Raw genomic sequence first — 24456 nt, forward strand, 5'->3', positions numbered from 1 at the left:
GAGCCCTTGGGCTTATAGCATCTTGCTTTTCCAACTTGGGTTGTAGCTTGGCTAATAATAATAATAATAATAATAATAATAATAATAATAATAATAATTATGGGAACTGAATAGTCTCCCATGTCCCAGCGCCGGATTTTATAGTTCATATTCCGTATACCCTTGATCTTATAAAAACAAATTCTGTATAGGTCACATTATTCCAATGACACATGAATTCTTGGAACGTAATTTCGTTCACATAGGTATTGAATGGAATCCGATACATATAAAGGATTCGTTTCCAGTGACACATAATTTGTTGGAACGTAATTGTGTTCACATTATGTATTGAATAGAATTTAATAGACCTAAGTGATTCGTTATGCTTAGTAATTTCGTTTATCTGAAAATGTGAATTACGCATTTGTTGAGGATTTTGCCTTTCCATACATTCGTATAAATTGAGTATTTTCAATCAATATATGTAACCAACAAATTGCAGTCAAAATATTGTTCTGATTCCAGTTACTTTAAAAATGTCATTTATATTATTATTATTCTATTTTTTTCTCTGATTAATTTCTCTCTTTTAATTACCATATAAAATCTTCATGATTTTTCCGATAACGGGTTGGTCATTAATTTAGAATACTGAAATGTTGAATTCGGTAAATTCACAAAATTTGGAAGAAACTTTGTCCTCACTAACCAAATACATGGTGGAATATTCTAAAAGTAAGGTTTTCTACAAAGTTTTACGTAACTACATACCAATTTTATACAATCATTTCATAGATAAAAAAAAAATAGTTCCATCTTGCAAGTCATTCACCTAGTGAATTACCATATATAGATTTTATATTACCATTGTTTAAATGTTAACTATAGTTTTTTAACAATATAACCCCCTCTTTCCCCCCCCCCTTCCCCATGGGAGACAAGACCTACCCCTCCCCCTTCAACGCTTCGCAAAGCATATATCAAAGTCTTTAAAAAAAGAAGGAACTAAAATACAAACCATTTTTACTCATCTTTCTAAGTTTTCTTATACTATAGCAACTTAGTTATATATAGGAAGAACGTTTTTAGAGAGTAATACTAAGTTAAACGTTTGAATACGAAAGTTTGGATGCATTACTGTAACATTTTTGGAATCTAGACATTTCTGCTCATTCTCAGGCCGAGTTTTGTTGTGTGAGGTGCTATTCCTTGGAACGTCTGTGAAAAAGGTAAGGGAATATTTTAGGTGAAAAGTGGTATAAATATTGTCTGTACACGGAATGAGTTTCTGTTTATTCAATTTTATTAGCCAATCAAGTGTAACTCTGGCATTATATAATGAGTTATACTGTAGGTGTCAAGAAAGGATTTGTCACCGATGGTGGATTATTGAAGAAAACCTAAGAATGTCGGGAAAAATTTGTGAGGTAAATGCGACTCCAAACTGCTTGTTTTGTAGCTTATTTTTGTAGGCCTTTTGATTTTTAGTGATTTAGACCGGCTTGAAGTATGCCAATACATAGATCCTACAGCCATTAATCAATAATCAGTGGCTCAGCACTTGTGAAGGGATTTTTCCTGTTTCCATTTTTTATAGTTAGCATATCAATTAATTACGCATTATCGTTAACGATAGAGGTTTACAAAATGTTTCAAATCGGCACTAAGTAATTTGCAGAAGAATGGCAAATTGTAATTTACAGTATACAGTACGACTCCCCAAGTGGCACTTCGTAAACTTCAGAATGTTTCTAAATGGTCCTCAATAATTTGCATATGGTTTCAAAGTGGCATTTAAAGTTTGCATAGTTCTGTATCCTGTGTTCACCATTTTTCAAGGCTTTTGGGGACCCTTATTTAGGCTCTTGTTTGGCTCATCCGGTGGGCCCCAGTTGTTTGTCTATTAGGTCGTAATTTTCGAGAATAATTCTTCCCTCCCCGCATTAACTTGTTTTTAATAGATGAGCCTCTTAATATTTTATAAGATGAAATCTAATAAGAGTGGGAGTAACTTCCTTGCAGCTTCTGAAGTAAATATTTTGGTATAATTTAATCGAGAATGCCATAGTTGTCATTTTTCCCATTACTTAATTAATTATACACAATCATTTTCCAGTTGAACATAAGTTATTTATCAAGAAGCCAATATTTCATAAGAGACTTTTTGCAAACCATAATATATATATATATATATATATATATATATATATATATATATATATATATATATATATATATATATATATATATATATATATATATATATATAAACAATTATGATTATCTTGATTTATAACTTCAATGTTGGTTGTCACGTTGAAGGAGTTAGAAGTCAATTATGTGAACTGTGAATTTGAGTTTACTTATAAGAAGTCTACATTATTATTCATCGTAGTTATGATAACCTAAGTCTGTTACGAAGACTTAATTAGAAAAGTAATTCTTATCATTAAATTTTAACAATGTGAATTGGTGACCTATTGAAAACCATTTACACCTATAGGTTGAAAATAAGTGCAATGTTCCTGCAACTTATCATGGGATCAGATAAAAAGGCAGTAAATGGTATCATCTCATTTAGTTAAAATGTTAGAAAGGTCAATTCCTGAAATATATTGTACTTTTTAATGGAAGATCAGATGAATAACATACGAGGAAGGTGGTGTTAAATTTGTCATGTTTTCCTGTTAGTTTCTGAGTTTTTACAGTGATGTGCTTTAAAGAGCTATGAATTAATTGATGACTCCCAGATAGCTAACTTTATTTAGCGAAAAACACAGTTATTTATATGCCCCTCAAGGGTTACATAAGATTGACAATTGCATGTTTACATTCAACGACTTTGCTCGTTTGGGTTGAGTGTTACTGTCAGCTTGAAAGCGGCTACAGTTGAAAAGGTGACTTACATTGACATTGGCATAGTAATTGGCAATGTAATAAAGGTAATTAAAATCGGGTAGAAAATAGCTTGTGTTATATTGATCGTCTTTTGTGGTAGAAGTTCGTGGAGTTTGATGGCTGTTACTAATCATGCTGCGCGTTAGGAACGGGAAGAGAGCATTTTTCTATATTTATATGCGAGATGCGTGTGCATTACAGGGTTTTATGGCTGGCCTTAAGGGAGTCGTATAGGTGGGTGGGGCAAGAATGGTGTTGGTGGCTGGCAAGAACCGGTGTAATGGTCTGGTTTCCCCCCGTCTGAAATTCCCCTGGGGGAAATATGGCCCAGGATATATATCCCCCCGGGGGAACTTTGTCCCAGGATAATATTCCCTCCTCTGGGCCAAGATTCCCCCTTTGCTTGGTGGAGGTAACTATTATTTCGGACGGGGGGAAAAACAGACCATTACACCGGGTCATAAAAGTAAGTCATTCATTTCTTTAATTTTAATGTTTTTAGAGTGCCCAGTTCAACATTACCTCTTGCCAGTACAAGTTTGTGACCTGGGAAGGGGGTCCGCGGCTAGGGATTGTGACCTGGGAAGGGGGTTCGGGGGCTTGTCCCGGCTAGGGGTCGTGACCTGGGAAGGAGATCCTGGGGCTTGCCCCCGGCTAGGGGTTGTGACCTGGGAACATCTAGGTTAGGTTAGGTGGGTTTGTTAGGTTGTGTACCCTTTTGTACCTTTTTATATTTTGTGTAAAGGGTATATAGAAAAATGCTTTAAATACACATGTTAATATTATCGTAGCATCGCTAACGTTAGCATTGGCATCCTATCGTTGGTAACGTTGCGTAACATTGTGTGTGTGTATATATATATATATATATATATATATATATATATATATATATATATATATATATATATATATATATATATATATATATATATATATATATATATATATGTATGTATATATATATATATTCCTAATATTTTGTCAAACTTACCGTTGATTATTTAATTCATCAAAATAGTTTCTCTGTAAGGGAGGGTGGGGGAGAAATAGCCTAGGGGTGGAGGGAGAGAATATCTTAGGGCTGAAATTCCCCCTGGGGGAATAACAGCCCGGGTTGCTTTTCCCGGGGGGAAATCGGTCCTAGGCTAATTTTCTCTGGGGGAATTTCAGTCAGGGGGGAAAAATTTCCTGCTACACCGGTGATAATAGTTCACCATGCCTAAGGACTCCAGCAGTGCTTTGACAATCAAGGGTGTGTGGAACTTCTGCACTGCTGATACCTTCTCAGAGTGGAGATGAGCACCCTCAGGATGATTAGAAAACCCAAAAATTCCATTTCCTTGGCAAGAAAGTTACACTTGCCATTCTGCTGCAAAAGAATACTGCTCATTTCTCAGAGGGACATCGACGCCTTTTGATCCCCCAATGGTTACTGAGAGACCCGAGAAATCTTGGGTAAATAGGTGTCTGGCAACGGTTAGCACTTCTCCTTTGAATATGATTTGAGGGCATCATAATGTATGACCGGATCCCTTTGCTTATAAAACCAATCTGGATTACTGAGATGATGTCATTGTTGATCGTACATGGATATAGACTGGTTACTTGCTTGGGGGTTTTCACGCCATTGATGTGGAACTGAACCTCGGCGACTAAAACTAGGCAAAATCATCTCTACTTACTTACTTTAAGGGCTGCTTATCTGGTCCTATACAGCAGGGGAACAATACTCTCTAAAGGACCAGGACCTCCACTGTCGTTTTATTATGTTCATTCGGGAGTTCGGGAGCATTTAACATTTCACAATGCATATTGCTCTCCGAATAAGAGTCTTCAGTTTCCTCTTGAAAGCCTTGATATCTTCAATTATTCCGATATCTCGTTGGAGCTTATTGTATAGTCTTGGGGCTGCATATTTAAAGTAAGGTTAACATTAACTTAAAAATTGACACTAAAATAACGGTAATGAAAAGTTGAAATTACCAGTTGTTACATTTAAAGGGTTTTGTCGTTTTAAATTCATTGTAGTCCGATAACAGTTACTATGCATGCTGCTTGGAGGAAACAGAGAGAGCATTCCTCTTTATTTGCTGTACATTGCTTGTTGCACGTACATTACTGTACACTTAGCTCTGATAAGAGAAAGTGCTGGGAATTTGGTGCTTGTGTATCTTGTATCCTACTCATACATCTTCCTACCAAGTGCAGCTTGTATCCTACGCATACATCTTCTTCCTGTCAAGTTTAGCTTATAACCTACGTATATATCTTGTACTTGCCAAGTGTAGCTTGTATCCTACACATATCTCTTGTTCCTGCCAAGATTAGCTTGTATCCTACGTATACATGTTATTCCTGCCAAGTGTAGCTTATGACCTACGCATACATCTTGTTCCTGCCAAGTGTAGCTTATGACCTATGCATACATCTTGTTCCTGCCAAGTGTAGCTTGTGACCTATGTATACATCTTGTTCCTGCCAAGTGTAGCTTGTGTCCTATGCATACATCTTGTTCCTGCCAAGTGTAGCTAGTGTCCTACGCATACAGCTCGTTCCTGCCAAGTGTAGCTTGTGTCCTACGCATATATCTTGTTCCTGCCAAGTGTAGCTTGTGTCCTACGCATACATCTTGTTCCTGCCAAGATTAGCTTGTATCCTACGTATACATGTTATTCCTGCCAAGTGTAGCTTATGACCTACGCATACATCTTGTTCCTGCCAAGTGTAGCTTATGACCTACGCATACATCTTGTTCCTGCCAAGTGTAGCTTGTGTCCTACGCATACATCTTGTTCCTGCCAAGTGTAGCTTGTGTCCTACGCATACATCTTGTTCCTGCCAAGTGTAGCTTGTGTCCTACGCATACATCTTGTTCCTGCCAAGTGTAGCTTGTGTCCTACGCATACATCTTGTTCCTGCCAAGTGTAGCTTGTGTCCTATGCAAACATCTTATTCCTGCCAAGTGTAGCTAGTGTCCTACGCATACAGCTCGTTCCTGCCAAGTGTAGCTTGTGTCCTACGCATATATCTTGTTCCTGCCAAGTGTAGCTTGTGTCCTACGCATACATCTTGTTCCTGCCAAGTGTAGCTTGTGTCCTACGTATACATGTTATTCCTGCCAAGTGTAGCTTATGACCTACGCATACATCTTGTTCCTGCCAAGTGTAGCTTATGCCCTACGCATACATCTTGTTCCTACCAAGTGTAGCTTGTGTCCTACGCATACATCTTGTTCCTGCCAAGTGTAGCTTGTGTCCTACGCATACATGTTATTCCTGCTAAGTGTAGCTTGTATCCTACGTATACTTGTTATTCCTGCCAATTGTAGCTTATGACCTACACATACATCTTGTTCCTGCCAAGTGTAGCTTATGACCTACGCATACATCTTGTTCCTGCCAAGTGTAGCTTGTGTCCTACGCATATATCTTGTTCCTGCCAAGTTTAGCTTGTGTTCTACGCATACATCTTGTTCCTGCTAAGTGTAGCTTGTATCCTACGTATACATGTTATTCCTGCCAAGTGTATTTTATGACCTACCCATACATCTTGTTCCTGCCAAGTGTAGCTTATGACCTACGCATACATCTTGTTCCTGCCAAGTGTAGCTTGTGTCCTACGCATACATCTTGTTCCTGCCAAGTGTAGCTTGTGTCCTACGCATACATCTTGTTCCTGCCAAGTGTAGCTTGTGTCCTACGCATACATCTTGTTCCTGCCAAGTGTAGCTTGTGTCCTACGCATACATCTTGTTCCTGCTAAGTGTAGCTTGTGTACTACACATACATCTTGTTCCTGCCAACTGCAGCTTGTGTCCTACGCATACATCTTGTTCCTGCCAAGTGTAGCTTGTGTCCTACGCATACATCTTGTTCCTGCCAACTGCAGCTTGTATCCTATGCATACATCTTATTCCTGCCAAGTGTAGCTTGTGTCCTTCGTATACATCTTGTTCCTACCAAGTGTAGCTAGTGTCCTACGCATACAGCTTGTTCCTGCCTAGTGTAGCTAGTGTCCTACGCATACATCTTGTTCCTGCAAAGAGTAGCTTGTATCCTACGTACACATGTTATTCCTGCCGGGTATAAGTTGTATCCTACACATACATCTTCTTCCTGCTAAGTGTAGCTTATGACCTACACATACATCTTGTTCCTGCTAAGTGTAGCTTATGACCTATGCATACATCTTGTTCCTGCCAAGTGTAGCTTGTGTCCTATGCATGCATCTTGTTCCTTCCAAGTGTAGCTTGTGTCCTATGCATACATCTTGTTCCTGCCAAGTGTAGCTTGTGTCCTACACATACATCTTGTTCCTGCCAAGTGTAGCTTGTGTCCCAAGCATACATCTTGTTCCTGCCAAGTGTAGCTTGTGTCCTATGTATACATCTTGCTCTTGCCAAGTGTAGCTTGTGTCCTACTTATACATGTTATTCCTGCAAAGAGTAGCTGGTATCCTACGCATACATCTTGTTCCTGCCAAGTGTAGCTAGTGTCCTACGCATACAGCATGTTCCTGGCAAGTGTAGCTAGTTTCCTACGCATACATGTTATTCCTGCCAAGTGTAGCTTATGACCTACACATACATCTTGTTCCTGCCAAGTGTAGCTTAGGACCTACGCATACATCTTGTTCCTGCCAAGTGTAGCTTGTGTCCTACGCATACATCTTGTTCCTGCCAAGTGTAGCTTGTGTCCTACGCATACATCTTGTTCCTGCCAAGTGTAGCTTGTGTCCTACGCCTACATCTTGTTCCTGCCAAGTGTAGCTAGTGTCCTACGCATACAGCTTGTTCCTGCCAGGTGTAGCTTGTGTCCTATGCATACAACTTATTCCTGCCAAGTGTAACTTATGTCCTACGCATACATCTTGTTCCTGCCAAGTGTAGCTTGTATCCTACGCATACATCTTGTTCCTGCCAAGTGTAGCTTATATCCTACGCCTACATCTTATTCCTGCCAAGTGTAGCTTGTATATTACGCTTACATCTCGTTCCTGGCAAGTGTAGCTAGTGTCCTACGCATACATCTTGTTCCTGACAAGTGTAGCTAGTGTCCTATGCATACAGCTTGTCCCTGCCAAGTGTAGCTACTGTCCTACGCATACATCTTGTTCCTGTCAAGAGCAGCTTGTATCCTACGTATACATGTTATTCCTGCCAAGTGTAGCTTGTATCCTACGCATACATCTTCTTCCTGCCAAGTGTAGCTTATGACCTACGCATACATCTTGTTCCTGCCAAGTGTAGCTTATGACCTACGCATACATCTTGTTCCTGCCAAGTGTAGCTTATGACCTACGCATACATCTTGTTCCTGCCAAGTGTAGCTAGTGTCCTACGCATACAGCTTGTTCCTGCCAAGTGTAGCTTGTGTCCTACGCATACATCTTGTTCCTGCCAAGTGTAGCTTGTGTCCTACGCATACATCTTGTTCCTGCCAAGTGTAGCTTGTATCCTACGCATACATCTTGTTCCTGCCAAGTGTAGCTAGTGTCCTACACATACATCTTGTTCCTGCCAAGTGTAGCTAGTGTCCTACGCATACAGCTTGTTCCTGCCAAGTATAGCTAGTGCCCTACACATACATCTTGTTCCTGCCAAGAGTAGCTTGTATCCTACGTATACATGTTATTCCTGCCAAGTGTAGCTTGTATCCTACGTATACATGTTATTCCTGCCAAGTGTAGCTTGTATCCTACGCATACATCTTGTTCCTGCCAAGTGTAGCTTATGACCTACGCATACATCTTGTTCCTGCCAAGTGTAGCTTGTGTCCTACGCATACATCTTGTTCCTGCCAAGTGTAGCTTGTGTCCTACGCATACATCTTCTTCCTGCCAAGTGTAGCTTGTGTCCTATGTATACATCTTGTTCCTACCCAGTGTAGCTTGTGTCCTACGCATACATCTTGTTCCTGCCAAGTGTAGCTTGTGTCCTACGCATACATCTTGTTCCTGCCAAGTGTAGCTTGTGTCTTACGCATACATCTTGTTCCTTCCAAGTGTAGTTTGTGGCCTACGCATACGTCTTGTTCCTGCAAAGTGTAGCTTGTGTCCTAAGCATACATCTTGTTCCTGCCAATGTAGCTTGTGTCCTACGCATACATCTTATTCCTGCCAAGTGTATCTTGTGTCCTACACATACATCTTATTCCTGCCAAGTGTAGCTTGTGTCCTACGCATACATCTTGTTCCTGCCAAGTGTAGCTTGTGCCCTACGCATACATCTTATTCCTGCCAAGTGTAGCTTGTGTCCTATTCATACATCTTGTTCCTGCTAAGTGTAGCTTGTATCCTACACACAAATCTTGTTTCTGCTAAGTGTAGCTTGAGTCCTATGCATACATCTTGTTCCTGCCAAGTGTAGCTTGTGTCCTACGCATACATCTTGTTCCTGCCAAGTGTAGCTTGTGTCCTACGCATACATCTTGTTCCTGCCAAGTGTAGCTTGTGTCCTACGCATACATCTTGTTCCTGCCAAGTGTAGCTAGTGTCCTACTCATACATCTTGTCCCTGCCAAGTGTAGCTTGTATCCTACTCATACATCTTATTCCTGCCAAGTGTAGCTTGTATTCTACGCATACATCTTGTTCCTGCCAAGTGTAGCTGGTATCCGCATACATCTTGTTCTTACCATGTTTAGCTTGGGTCCTATGCATACATCTTGCTCTTAACAAGTGTAGCTTTTATCCTGCCCATGTTTTTGGGGGGAAAATTTACTGTGTAGTCGATAAATAATGGTAAAACTAACCTTTTTTTATTCTTCACATTATTTTCTGAGATGCATGATAAATCCATAGAAAATTACACAAAATATCGGCATTCTATGCGCCCGAAATGCTATAAATTAGTTTGTTGACATTCTACGATAAGCACGTATGCGCTCCTGTTCGCCCTCTTTTGACCTGTTTAGTGGGGTCTGGGGGCTTGCCCTATGCCTAGGTCAGTGACCTGGGAAGGAGGTTCCTAGGGCTTGCCCCTCGGCTAGGTCTGTGACCTGAGAACTATCAAGTTAGGATACAAGCTACGCTAGCACCGGGAATTTTATTAAGAAATCGTTGACACTTGTCAAAAAGATCCTCAAAGGCATAGGTCAATTTATTGTCCAGATTAGGAAAAAAATAACATAAAAACCCTTATGAAATCATTCTATTTGGCTACAGTAACACGCCAATTGCTCTTTAGATAAGTCGACACTTAACAAAGTTAAGTACATCAGAAATAGTGATGATTCTCTAGACCAGACAATAGCGGAATAAGACAAATAAATTCCTAATCACCAACAAGTAAATTCACACTGCACTACTGTTTAAATTCTTGTCATTTTATTCGAAAATTATTATTTGCTTGCCATTCTAATTCCAATCCAAACACGCCAAAACCGAACAGAACTCGATTGTTTATTTCAAAGATTTACGAGTTAGAAAGAAATCAAAATAACATTCTATCACAAAGAATTAGTTGGTTGATGATATTATTATTATTATTATTATTATTATTATTATTATTATTATTATTATTATTATTATTATCATCATCATTAATTGCTAAGCTACAACCCTAGTTGGAAAAGCAGAATACTATAAGCCCAGGGACCCCAACAGAGAAAATAGCCCAGTGAGGAAAAGAAACAAGGAAAACTGAAATATTTTAAGGACAGTAACAACATTAAAATGAATAATTTCTATATAAACTATAAAAACTTTAACGAAACAAGGAGAAGAGAAATTAGATAGAATAGTGTGCCCGAGTCTACCCTCAAGCGAGAGAACTCTAACCCAAGGCAGTGGAAGACCATGGTACAGAGGCTATGGCACTACCCAAGACTAGAGAACAATGGTTTGATTTTGGATTTAGTAGCATTGCAAAATAAGAAAGGCACACCAATCAACATACGATCTGAATAATTAAGAATATAGCTCAGGTTTATGGTTAAAACTATATTCCATAAGTTAGTATTTTATATTCCTTGATTGGTTATTTTTTCTATAACTTTTTTAAGTAACATAGATAAGGCACTGCGACCATCTAGGAGGTGAAAGTCAAAATTTCAAGAAAAGAGCCCATGCATATATATTTTTTTTTCTATTGTTTGTTCATGTAAAAAGTCATATCTTCACACGTTGGAAACCTTGGGCTTGTATCATCATGCTTTTTCAGCTGGGGCTGTAGCTAACCTAGTAATAATAATAATAATAATAATAATAATAATAATAATAATAATAATAATAATAATAATAATAACAATAATAATAATAATAATAAAGGGCTGATTTTCTATTTTTGTGATGTTGGACGGATAGTAAGTTGTTATTTAAGAAGACATTTGAGTTTCACTAACAAATTGAAAAACTAAATCCGCCTCAGCAGGCGGCCTCTGTAAACGCACGGAAAACATTATTCAATGTTATTCAAAAAGAGTTGAAATGAGGTTGAAAATGGAATGTAATTAAGATTATATTGTAATAAAGAAAACTGTTATAGAACATGTTTAATTAACAGTGTTGTAAATGGAACTCCCCACTGATAAATTGGAAATTACAATGGTTTGTACGCAATCTTCATGAATAATATTTAGGTTATATAGCCGCAAATTTCTTCTTTGATAATAATTATCAACAAGAGATCTGCTTATAAAAATTCTGCATCTTGATAATCCTAATATCTATTTTACCATTCTGGTGTTTCATAAAAGATTATTCAAGTCTGCGATGAATAATGGGAACTTTTGAAGTACCTAATCTTGACTGGACAAGCCAACAGCCCATTTGGTTCTCTTGGTGGAATATTTTGAGGAGTTTTTTTCAACTTATTCTTATAATAATATATTACTTATGACAATTTAAATAGCTTTTTCTTATAGAACATCAAATGTTCAGGAATTATATAGAGCATTAACCATAAAACAATAAAATATAATGTTGGATTGCTCGTCCAAATCTCATAACGCATTGCATGTCAGTCCTCTTCCAAAGATTAAGCACTTGACGGTGTTTGCTCATTCATGTCATGTTTTTTTAAAAGATCGGCCTGCAACACATTTTCCATTTCTTGAATCATAGCTTCAGAAACACTACCATTTATTGTATTATCTATATCAACAATGTTTTTCAACCTTGTCCCAGATTATTTTTTTTTTTTTTTTTTTTTTTTTTTTTTAATGCAGATGTCCCCTCCATTGTACCAATGATATAATGAAGTTTATATTTCCTGAATGTATAAGGCGTGACACTACCAGGTCCCGAAATCGCTTTTACGACCTTCATATTTTTTCAGCAATCTTTTCTCGCATCCATAGTGAATGGATCTATTAAATGTGTGCTTAAAGTTTGAAAATACAGCATTTTATAATATATATATGTGTATCTATTTTCAGCAATTTGCAAGTTCTTTGAGTAGATAACCGCACGGTTAATAACAAGCAAAAATTGCAAGACAGACAAGAACAGGAATGGACAGAAGACACCTGTCACAGAGCAAACATTTATGGCTCAGAAGGAGGCAATTCTGCCAAGGCTTCGTATACCTAAGATTGGCTCTGTAATGGAACACAGCTGATAATGTTGGAGCTGCATAAATCGTGTGCTTATGTGTAAGTATACATTTACATTTTTTAAAGATTCTCTCTCTCTCTCTCTCTCTCTCTCTCTCTCTCTCTCTCTCTCTCTCTCTCTCTCTCTCTCTCTCTCTCTCTCTCGGTTGACACACGAGTTTCTGCTGAAGGGCCAACAACAACCGTATTGCAACGACTGTTAAGTACCTTTAACAATGAGGCATTTGTTGACCGAATGTCCCAATTATAAAGAAATAGATATCTGTTTGAGGCACGAGGTGAGGATGGCAGGTTCATCCTTGCCAAGATTCTTGGACATATGTCCTACTATGCGAGTGGAATTTTTAGATATTATTTCAGAAGTAAGTCTTCTGAAATCTGTTTAACTTCTATAATGACATTCAACTTTTATGGTTTAAATTGAATATTCTTTTATTTTTATATAAAATAGATGATATCGGGGTCAATGACCTTAGATGTCAGGATTCCTGAAAACTCTCTCTCTCTCTCTCTCTCTCTCTCTCTCTCTCTCTCTCTCTCTCTCTCTCTCTCTCTCTCTCGGCGTCAATGACCTTAGATGTCAGGATGCCTGAAAACTTTAAATCATTCATTCATTCATTCTCTCTCTCTCTCTCTCTCTCTCTCTCTCTCTCTCTCTCTCTCTCTCTCTCTCTCTCTCTCTCTCATTTAGTATTTTTGTTGATTAAAAGCTTACTGCCAATTTTGTAGTATTCTATAAAATAAAATAAAACCTTTTTATTTAAATCAGCATGGAAGGTTAAGAGAGACGAGTTAGGCTTTTCCATTACCTGCTGTTTTATATATAAACTCCAATAAGGTCATGTCTGAGGCCTTTGTCCTGTAGTGGACTATAAAAAGGTCTTCATTTGTCGTTTGTTGTTGTGATAAGTAAATGATCATACCAGCATAATGACGTTTGTCATTTGTTGTTATAAGTAAATGACCATGCCAGCATAATGACATTTGTCGTTTGTTGTTATACGTAAATGACCACGCCAGCATAATGACTTTTGTCATTTGTTGTTATAAGTAAATGACCATGCCAGTATAATGACGATTTAATCTAACAACATCGAAAAAAATAAAACTAACCTTTTACTAGTAACAGTCGCTTGCCAAGGAAGTAATGGGCTACTTGTTTCAAATTGGTGTCTCAATCATATTAACGAAACCTCTTGGTCGAGGGTCCACTCGAGCACACTATTCTATCTAATTTCGCTTCCTCTGGTTTTGTTAAGGTTTTTTATAGTTTATATAGGAAGTATTTATTTCAGTGTTGTTGCTGTTCTTGAAATATTTACTTTTTCCTTCTTTCCTTTCCTTACTGGGCTATTTTCCCTTTTGGGGCCCCAGGGGTTATAGCATCCTGCTTTTCCAATTAGAGTTGTAGCTTAGCAAATAATAATAATAATAATAATAATAATAATAATAATAATAATAATAATAATAATAATAATAATAATAATAATGTCTTAACTTTACTCCTGAAACATTTTCAAATTTTGTATCTAATCAAATAAGATTTATTTCAAGAACGGCTAAATATTGAGTGAAGTTTTTCTTTATGTAGGATTCAGGTAGATTTTGAGCCACTCTGAAACAAACAATGCTCCAATTTTCGCTTGAAGGCATCGAATCCGAGCCCAAACAGGGAACTGTTCCTGGTTAATAAGACCCTTTTTATGGTGTTTGAGTAAGCCGATCCCGTACTGTCTTTTACACCTCCACGAATCTCATTATTATACGTGCAACAATAGAAGTGCAATGCCCTGTATCAATGGTCCAAACATTGAATGGAAGTAGTTGAAAGATTTCTTGTTAGGATGCGTTTTCAGATAAATTCGTTCATACACACGTGACCTCTCTCTCTCTCTCTCTCTCTCTCTCTCTCTCTCTCTCTCTCTCTCTCTCTCTCTCTCTCTGTGAGTAACATCAGACTTTACATGAAACATAATTTTGGAGAAAGGACGTACCTCATAATTGTATTCAATAACGATGGGTTTTTATAGAGAAGTTATATTCTTTAGATTTTTGTTTTTTGCCGAATAATGTTAATAAAGTATTGACTCATATTCTTATTTGCAATTCTACTTTTATTTTCAGGGTTTCACACCATCATGTTTCAATAATTGTTTTAACAGTTGTTTCTCTAATAACATGAAGTCAGTTTCACTCTCCCTAGCCTCATTTCTACGCATTTCAATTCATTTCCATAATCTAAAATGGATAAAAAAAAAAATGAAAATCAAAACAACACCACCCGACCTCCCTTTCCCATACTCAGGTTGAATGTATTTCGTAAAAATATATTAAATCGATGATTTTTTTTAATGTAGATATGTATCTATTTTCACCAGTTGGCAAGTTCATCCAGTAGATAACCACATTGTTAACCAGAAAAAATTGCAAGACAGACAAAAGCAGAAGTGGACATGAGACACCTCTGTCACAGCACAAGCATCAATGGCTCAGGTGGAGCCAATTCTGCCACCGGAAGTTCCTAGTGAAACATCGATATAAAAGTATATAAGACAACACCAGAAGTCAAGGCTTTGAAGATCCAAGATTGGCTCTTTAATGAAATGGTGCTGATAATGTTGGAAAAACATTCAACCGTGTGCTTATGTGTGAGTATAAATTTAAAACATTTCTTTGTTTTTCTTAATTAACTTCATCTACATAAATTAATCTGCTTTTAGATTGACTTTCAAATAGGGATATAGGAACAATGTATTGGGTGGTTAAGGCTCCTTGGATATTTCACTTCTGAATATATTATCTTTCATTCTAATCGGGTTTATGTTTATATAGCTAGGAAATAAAACATGTCAATATAATGCTATTATGCTGTTTTCTTGTTAAATTCTCTCTCTCTCTCTCTCTCTCTCTCTCTCTCTCTCTCTCTCTCTCTCTCTCTGAGTAGCATTTGACTTTACATGAAACAATTTTGGAGAAAGTACGTACCTCATAATTGGATTTAATAGCGATGGGTTTTGATAAAGAAATTACATTCTTTGGATTTTTTTTTGTTTTGGCCGAATAATGTTAATAAAGTATTGATTCATATTTTTATTTGCATTTCTACTTTTATTTTCATGGTTTCACGCCACCATATTTCAATAATTGTTTTACAATTATTTCTCAAATAACATGAAGTCAATTTCACTCTCCTCCAGCCTCATTACTACGCATTTCAATTGGTTTTCATAATCTAGAATGGATAAAAAACACTTGAAATTTTAAATATAAAACCACCCTATCTCCCTTTCCCATACCCAGGTTGAATATATTTGGTAAAAACATATTAAATCGATGATTTTTTTTTAATGTAGATATGTATCCATTTTCAGCAGTTGGCAAGTTCGTCCAGTAGATAACCACTCGGTTAAAGAGCAAAAATTGCAAAGCAGACAAGACAGAAGTGGACATAGAGACATCGGTGCTACTATAGTGTGAGGTCTACCACACTATAGCGTGAGATCTACCTCCCGTTAGTAATATAGCGTGAGGTCTACTGCTGAATTATTCGTCCCTCATAGATAAAACACATTTCATACATTTGTTTAAGCAATAAACATTTGATTTGAATATATCTTAGAAATGACTTAAATAGATCATTGGATTTCTAATTACATTAAAAAAAAAAGGAATAAAGGTAAAAATAAACATGTTATCATATATTTCCATACATTTATTTTAGCGATACACTCTTCGTACATCAAACATGTTATCATATATTTCCATACTTTTATTCTAGCGATACACTCCTCGTGCATCAAACAGGTTATCATATATTTCCATACATTTATTCTAGCGATATATTCTTCATAAATCAAACATGTTATCATATATTTCCATACATTTATTCTAGCGATACACTCTTCGTACATCAAACATGTTATCATATATTTCCATACTTTTATTCTAGCGATACACTCTTCGTGCATCAAACAGGTTATCATATATTTCCATACATTTATTCTAGCGATACATTCTTCATAAATCAAACAGGTTATCATATATTTCCATACATTTATTCTAGCGATACACACTTCGTACATCTTCTAAGAATGACACAAATAGATCTGCTTCTTGAACTGTATCCAAGAGATTGTGCTCTCTTAAAAAGGCGAGTGCTGCTTCTTCTGTACGAATGACTCTTCTATAAAACTCCTTCAGCAACATTTTTAGTGCCCTCAATCGATATCTCTTTTAGGCCGAGGGAAAAACTGATTTAGGAGCTGTGGGACGCTGGTCACGCGGTAGACCTCACCCTCAACCTGGGTAGGCGACATATGGCGGTAGACCTCACACTATAGTAGCACCGAGACATCTCTGTCACAGCACAAGCATCTATGTCTCAGGAAGAGCTAATTCTGCCACCGGAAGTACCTGTGAAACATCGATATAAAAGTATATTAGATAACACCAGAACAAACTTCGAAGACCCAAGATTGGCTCTTTAATGAAATGGAGCTGATGATGTTGGAGAAACATTCAACCTTGTGCTTATGGGTGAGTATACATTTACAACATTTCTTTGTTTTTCTAAATTAACTTCATCTGCAAAAGTAATCTGCTTTTAGATTTACTTTCAAATGGGGATGTAGGAACGAAGTGTTGAATTTTTAAGGCTACTCGGATATTTCACTTCTGAATATATCCTCTATCATTCTAATCGGGGGTAGGTTTTTATAGATGGGAAATAAAACGTAACAATATAATATTACTAGATTTTTTCTAGTTATGCAATTTGTTCTTAAACTTTGGGAGAATCAAATCTTCAAATATAAGGACATTGGGACATTGTTTTATTTTTCTTATCGGCATTATTTGGAATTTATTACCAGCATCTACAATAATCGCCAGGCCAATTATCTCCAGACTAATTCCGGGTCTATGAGCTTATATTTGCTTTTCTCTAAACTTTCCAGATTACCTATATCTCTCACAATTGATTTTCTTTGATAAAGTTTTCTTCGAGTGTAGTTTAGAAAGTCATTAGAGTATCAGTTACTATGACTTTTAGTATTTTAAACGAAAGTCTCTCCCTCTCTCTCTCTCTCTCTCTCTCTCTCTCTCTCTCTCTCTCTCTGGTTTTAATTTTCAATATTTTTCTTCTTCAGATCAGAAGGTCGAGCTGTGTCGTGTTGCAGAAGTTACAGAAAAGAGCTCAGGTGTGGAGGCTATGAAGTAAGAACTCCTGCGAACAAATGAACGAGCTCAGGAAATCGAGGATACTAAAGAAAAAAATTAGCAATAGAAAATTAAAAGCCAGAATAATATAAAATCTAAACAGAAGAAATAATTAGGAAAACTCAAGATGACAATAATACAGAAAATAAGAGAATGAATATTGCATATAGTGAAAATACTAATTCGTATATAATAGATCAAAAGATGAAAATTACGGTGGACATGAGGATTGTTGAATATCGATCCCATACAAATGGAAAAGAAATACGTTAATAGAAGTAGTTCCCTATTGGAAAATAAAAAGAGATAACCTAAGGAATCAAGTAAAAAAAGGAAGAAATCATAGGTAAAGGAATGTGTAAGTATAGTTTAAAAATCAGAAAAATCTAAGAGGCAGAACACTTGAAGCTTAAAAGGAAAAAACTTCTAAATTCTACTGATCCTGCTGAAGATACTTAACAGAGGTAAAGGATTGTCTGCTAAACTTGAAATTCTAGTTACTGTTAAATGTAAGGAAGCAGAAGAATGGCAGTTACTAGTGGAAATTTTAGCAGAAGGAAGCTACAGGCTGTAATGAATTACATATGAATAAATATTGATAAACATCTGATGAAAAACAAAGAAACCAAAAGATTATGAAAACAGATATCCCAGAAGACAAAAAAGATAAAATTTTCATGGAATTAAATCAAAGGTAAACGCTTCTGGCTAAACAATTTGGTAAGAATTAATGATGACTTCAAAAGAGCTGTCATACTGAAATAAAAAAAAAGTAAATAAATAAAGAAATGAAACATTACCTCTGAAGAGGTCAATCATAATAAAAAAGTTATAAAAGTATACGTGATAATGTGCATCATGTACCCAGTCAGTGTGAAATGTATGTGACATTGTGAATAACAAAACATTATTTATAGACAGGGCCAGTATATTGGGAAACTTGAATGACATAAGATTGGGGAGGATCACAGATAAAGGTACTTTTACCCCCACCATAAGGTTAAATTTCGAGCACATTTTGCTATATATTTTTTTGAAATTGCTCTAACAGGCTTAATTTTTGTCCTAGAGAGGTCAGGTTGGTCTCATTCTTTTGGAAAATGCCTGAAGTTTCTCATGAAATTATCAAAAATATATAAAAACATGTAATTAACAGTGTTTTGCAAGAACGTACCGATACGTCCTTTGGGGGTGAAAGGGTTAAGATGAAGGTCCACACAGGACAGGGCACAGGTCATATTTAATATTCAAAGAAGAACATGAATGAAAAATGCAATTGCTAAGGTGATAAAAGTACTCTTTAAGTCCAGATGCGACGAATGAAACTACTGAAACAGGTAGACATGAAAAATATTTAACCAAAAACATGAGTAGATATATGAGCATGGGCACAGTGATGGAGGTGAGATACAAGAGAATTGGAAATAATAATCTTCAATTGTATAGCACAAATACCTAGAAATGAGATAATCTACTTTCTAAGAAAGGAATAAAAAACAAGATATTTATATAAAAACTGTACGGAAGAACTTTCATTCAAGAAAACTAGAAAAAGAAGGTGGCAAACACATAACAATCAAGTGTAAATATAAGACCCACAAGATGGACCAAATGGTTAAAGGGATATGACAGTGTAATTACAAAGCTTACATTTTATTGAATATTATATTTCACTCTCATGGTAGTAGTAATATCTATTCATATTTCAGATGACCGTTGTCGTTGTTCCTCTATAAAGAGGTTTGAACAAATGGACAGAGGTCTTATTTATGACAACGGTCATCGCCATCATTTGAAGGGCTGGTATGTATGTGATGAAGGTCAGTCAACTAAAGTTCTAGCTGCTCAAGTAAATAGTCGGCCATTTCAGTTGCTGTTGCCGTCTTACAATGCAAGAGTCAAACGGGGTCTCTTCATATTGCTTTGCATTATTAAATTGCCGCACTGGTGTTTATAATACTGATAATTATATTTGGCATTATAGTCTTATAATATAACACATTGGCATATGGGGTCTCAGAGCATAGATTAGTGATAAAGTCTTACAATGCAACAGACTGGTGTAGCCTACCCTCAACTTTAAAAATAGTTAAATTAGTTCACCGGCCTTTCTGATCCTGACCATTATATTTGGCATTGCATTCTTATAATACTACTTACTGGGTTATGGGGTCCCAGAACATATATTAGTAGTGCAATCATACAATGCAACTGACTGGTGTACCCTCATAATTATAAGTATTAAAGGTGTGCACTGGCCTATTTGATTTTGACCAATATTAATGAAAACGGTCATATAGACATTTAATCAGGAAAAGCGAGCCACATTCCTATAATAAGATGCCTTCTGTAGCCATTCCCTTAACTGGGTGTGTGTGTGTACACAACTGATGACCTAGGCACCCCTATAGCAGCTGCCCTCATCACTGTCCACAGTGGTACGCATGGTGCCGGTCCTATGACAGACGCTAAGGTCAAAAACATCAAAAGGCCCGTGATACCGTTTGTTTGGTCTAGCAAGGAATGGTCATTCTTTAGGTCATGATGGGCCGTTTATATCAGTACAATCAATATAACTGGCCATGAAAAAGTGATTCAGCTCCTTGAGTGCTACAATGAACTACCACACAAAGACCTCACACCTTCAGCTAGTGGCAGTCTTGCAAATAAATCTGAGGATAAATTGTTCTGTGGCATCAAAAACTTGCTATACATAAGGAAAGCACCATTGTTGTAAGGGTCATCCTTCATAACATGTGTCAAGATTGTGATGAACTAGTCCACAGTTTCAGGGCCCACCAGCATAGATTCAGGTATTTGAAAATTCCAGGCTGTGAGACTTGATGTGAATTATACTAAAGCAACAATCCTGAGTGACGTGTTAACAAGATGTATTTTGGACACAGAAACTTCCTGGGTGATAAAAATCAAGAAATGACATTGGGAAAGAAGTATTTCAGTTTGTTAAAGCCAAGGACGCAGGTAAACTATCGGTTATACGTTTGCTTGACTCCCACTTGCCGGAAGTGGTCAGTAGCACACACATGAAATCAAAATAACTGCCAATGAAGGACAAGTCTGATCCATGCTCATACTGTGAGAAAGAAGGGTATGCTCAGCATATGGCCACAGGTGTACTGTATGCACTGCAATCGTGATCATCATCTAGAGGAAGTCTGTCGAAGTATAGAAAATTCTAGAAACGCTCTAACTAAAAAACTCAAGTTTATAATGGTTTAAGGTTTGATACAATGTATACTATCAAATATTACCATCATTAAGAGATAAGCATCGCCTTTGACCACCACCTATATGACAAACTGTCTGATACATGAATCAAGAAACACACAATGCCTTAGCTATTAATCAACCTTAATGAGATTTTCCCCAAGTACTACCGAGCTCGTGGTTTTACTCTCTCCTCTAGGACCAAAACTGTCATTCTTCTTGCCATGACAGATATGGGCTGTCAAATTTGTCTGGCTGGTGTCAAGGTCATTCACCATCTTGATTATCAACAGAAAAGTCTCATACCAGTCACTGATCACATGCGCACACCCAATCACAGAAACATTTGCCTTCTTGGGAGGGACTTCTTTGCAAATCATTGGCAAAGACAAGCTGTATCAAACCATCAAAACAAGGCAGATGACTTATATTTCAGACACACCTGACAAACTATTCCTCAGCAGGGAAGCATTTATTGAGCATGGTATGTTCTCTGACAATTTCCAAACAGTTGGACCAAGTCACGGCATGTGGCTGCAGAGTCACTGATTGACCATTCTGACACCTCGAACCCTCTGAACACAGGCAACATAACCTTATGACTCCTTGCAGCTGTCAGAAACGTCCACCTACCTCTACTCAGCTGCCCATTCATGCCACAGAGAACCATCTTGCTCATGTCCAGTAATGCCTGTTGGACTACAACAGATCAAGCATGTTCAACACTGCGATCATCAACCTTCAACATTAAAGGACAGTCCACAAAAGAGGATCATAGTTGATCCAAACATAACGCATGTTGCTCACCGCACACCTGTCCTGTTACCACGTAACTGGCAAGAGGACATCAGAGCCAGAATAGACCAGGATGTCAGCCTTTGGGTGCTAGAGCCATTTCCCATTGAAGAACCTGTAACTTGCTGCATCCAGATGGCGATATGTACCAAGAAGAATGTAAAGCTATACCGCGCAGTTGACTTTCAGCCCTCAACACACACACACCACCAAGGAAACGCATCATGTTCCATCACCACTTCCCCAGACCAGATCAGTGCCTCATTGGAAGAGAAAGATAGTCCTTGATGAATGGAATGGCTATCACAGTGTGCCCTTCAGGCTTAATTCAGTACTGTCATTTAATCACATTTATCACTCCATGAGGAAGGTGCTGGTACAAAGCTACGTTATATCTGAAGATGGCTACACTAGGCAATACGCTGAGATCTTGTCTTACATACGAAGCAAATTAAATGTGTGGATAATGTCTTACTATGGTTAGATTCACTGGTTGACAGCTTCTTTCAAACTGTTCCATGCCTTGTGTTTGTGGGTGATATTGGAATCAAGAGGCATCAGTGAAAGTAGAAAATTATGAATCAGAGACTGGTCACATTAAGAGAGGTTTAAGAGCTATGTGTTATCACCTGATCTCTTCAATTTACGTGGTGAAATGATAATGAAAGATCTGAGAGATATTGAAGTATTTAAGGTTGGAGGAGTCAATATTTACAACATCTATGCTGAAGATACAGCACTTGTTAGAGACTCCCCCATGAACAAATATATAAGAATAAATGTTAAAACAGTCAAACAAACCAATACTTATGATTATTTAGGATGCACTGTCGCGGGTGATGGCAAACTAAAGAAATTAGTCACCAACTCGAAAACATCTATGAATTTAAGGAGGTTTGTGAAATGTTTTGTTTGGTGTGTACTGTTGTATGGCTATGAAACTTGGACCTTGAAGAAATCAGACGAGGAGAGGGCAAAAGTTGCAAAAAAAAAAATTTGGTTTTGGAGGAGACTGCTGAAAATATCATGGAATGAGAGGAAAACTATGAGGTGGTATTGGAGAGGGTGGGAGTTGAGAAAGACAGGCAAGTATGGTTTGTGGGTCACATAGTGAGAAGACAAGAATTAGAACATTGCTCTCTCACTGGTAAAATCCGAGGAAAGAGGCCGAAAGGAAGACCTAGTCAAATATATATGGATGGATTGGTGAATGACTGGAGGAAGAATATCTGCTGCCAAGTTGCTGCAGAGAGCTGGAAATAGAGAGAAACGACAAGCTGTGATTGTTGGCGTCCTTGGTGATATGGTACCTGGATAGTGATGGTGGCATCAACCCAACCATGACTTTGTCTCTGAAGAGGATGTAGCTTAAGTTCTTGGCTTTGAAATTACTTTGGACAGTGTTCACGCATGCAAAATGTATCAGGAGACAAGAATTCCCAGTGCCCAAGGATGATGTCTGATAGGAAGGCATACCTAAATGATGATGATGAACATCTCTGAAGTCTTTTGGTGTGGATATTGCATAGTTTGCAGTCCTCCAGCTTGAAGTCTACTTTCTCAGAAAAGAAAACACAGGTGAGATAGTGTTCTTTATCAAACATCTACTTGATATTGGAAAGATTTAAGATATAGTCTTTCAATAAGAAATTAGTGTCAATTTCATGGTTTTACCATAGTAAAGAATTTAAAATCTCAATGGAGAATACTTTATGATTCACCAAATGCAATGGTTATGTGTATTCAAATAAGTGTGTAAGTCTCATCTCTCCATCAATGGAAATATCAAGCATACGAAGATAGTTACTGGGAAAAAAAATTCCTTTTTATAGCAATGACTGGATTTTTTTGTCTCCCTTTATCTAACTGTAACAGTAAATTGTAATCAAATTTTTTTGTTTTCTGAGGAAATTTTTTGCAGTGAAAGTTCACGAGAGAGAGAGAGAGAGAGAGAGAGAGAGAGAGAGAGAGAGAGAGAGAGAGAGAGAGAGAGATAAATTTAAACAAAATTAAATTACTTGAGTTTTGCTGCATTTAGAACCGACATTACAAACGATCTCGATTTTCATTGGGTTAACTTTTATACGCATTTTCAAGATTAAATTTCAGCCCAAACATGACCTTTCATTCCCTTCAATACCTTTACCTTTTGCTCTATCTAATCCATATATTTTTTTTTTCTGAATTATCGGAGGAATACATTATTTCTTTCTTTTTTACTTTCTTTCAGGATGAACATGGTGGCCTACTTCAGTGGGATATTTGGACATTTATGGAAATCAGAGACTCAATTCCATCTATGTACCCTGGTACTTCCTCCCATTATGAGAGATCCAAAAAGAAAAAAAAAGGGGATTTTTTTCCTCCTTGTCCTTCCTTACCTGACGAGGGACCCGGTCGAATTTGGCTGGTACTGCTTTTGCACCACAGCCCACCCTCTCCCGTCTTCCACCACAAATGAAGTTTCATATGCTAACTCTCCTACATAATGATTATGCAACGGGATTTTGATTGTAGGGAAGGGGCTATATTATCTTGCCAGTTCCGGTGCTTGGCATCTGGTCTAAATTCTTATACGCAATCCAATACAATCCAGTCGATTTTAGGGATAGTTTCTTGATTTTAAGAATAGGGTAATTTCGTATTAACATGTCACAATGAGGCTCTAAGTATTTATATTTCTGGTTTACTTTTCAGTAAGGTCAATTTTTAAAGGTAATGTTTGAGACTAATTCTTGAAGGTAATATCATAATCATTCTGCAGACCAATTGATTTTCA

The 24456-nt window shown here is 37.1% G+C and overlaps 1 long non-coding RNA gene across 1 annotated transcript; it reads left to right on the forward strand.

Annotated features, from left to right (window-relative positions):
• The first annotated feature begins 1166 nt into the window (after positions 1-1166).
• On the forward strand, positions 1167-16002 carry LOC137620266 (uncharacterized). Its single transcript, XR_011040036.1, has 4 exons — positions 1167-1211; positions 12261-12476; positions 14816-15085; positions 15809-16002. It is a non-coding gene; the product is annotated as an uncharacterized lncRNA (long non-coding RNA).
• The last annotated feature ends 8454 nt before the right edge of the window (positions 16003-24456 follow it).

This window comes from Palaemon carinicauda, chromosome 26 (genome assembly GCF_036898095.1).
Source record: "Palaemon carinicauda isolate YSFRI2023 chromosome 26, ASM3689809v2, whole genome shotgun sequence".
Lineage (NCBI taxonomy): Eukaryota > Metazoa > Arthropoda > Malacostraca > Decapoda > Palaemonidae > Palaemon > Palaemon carinicauda.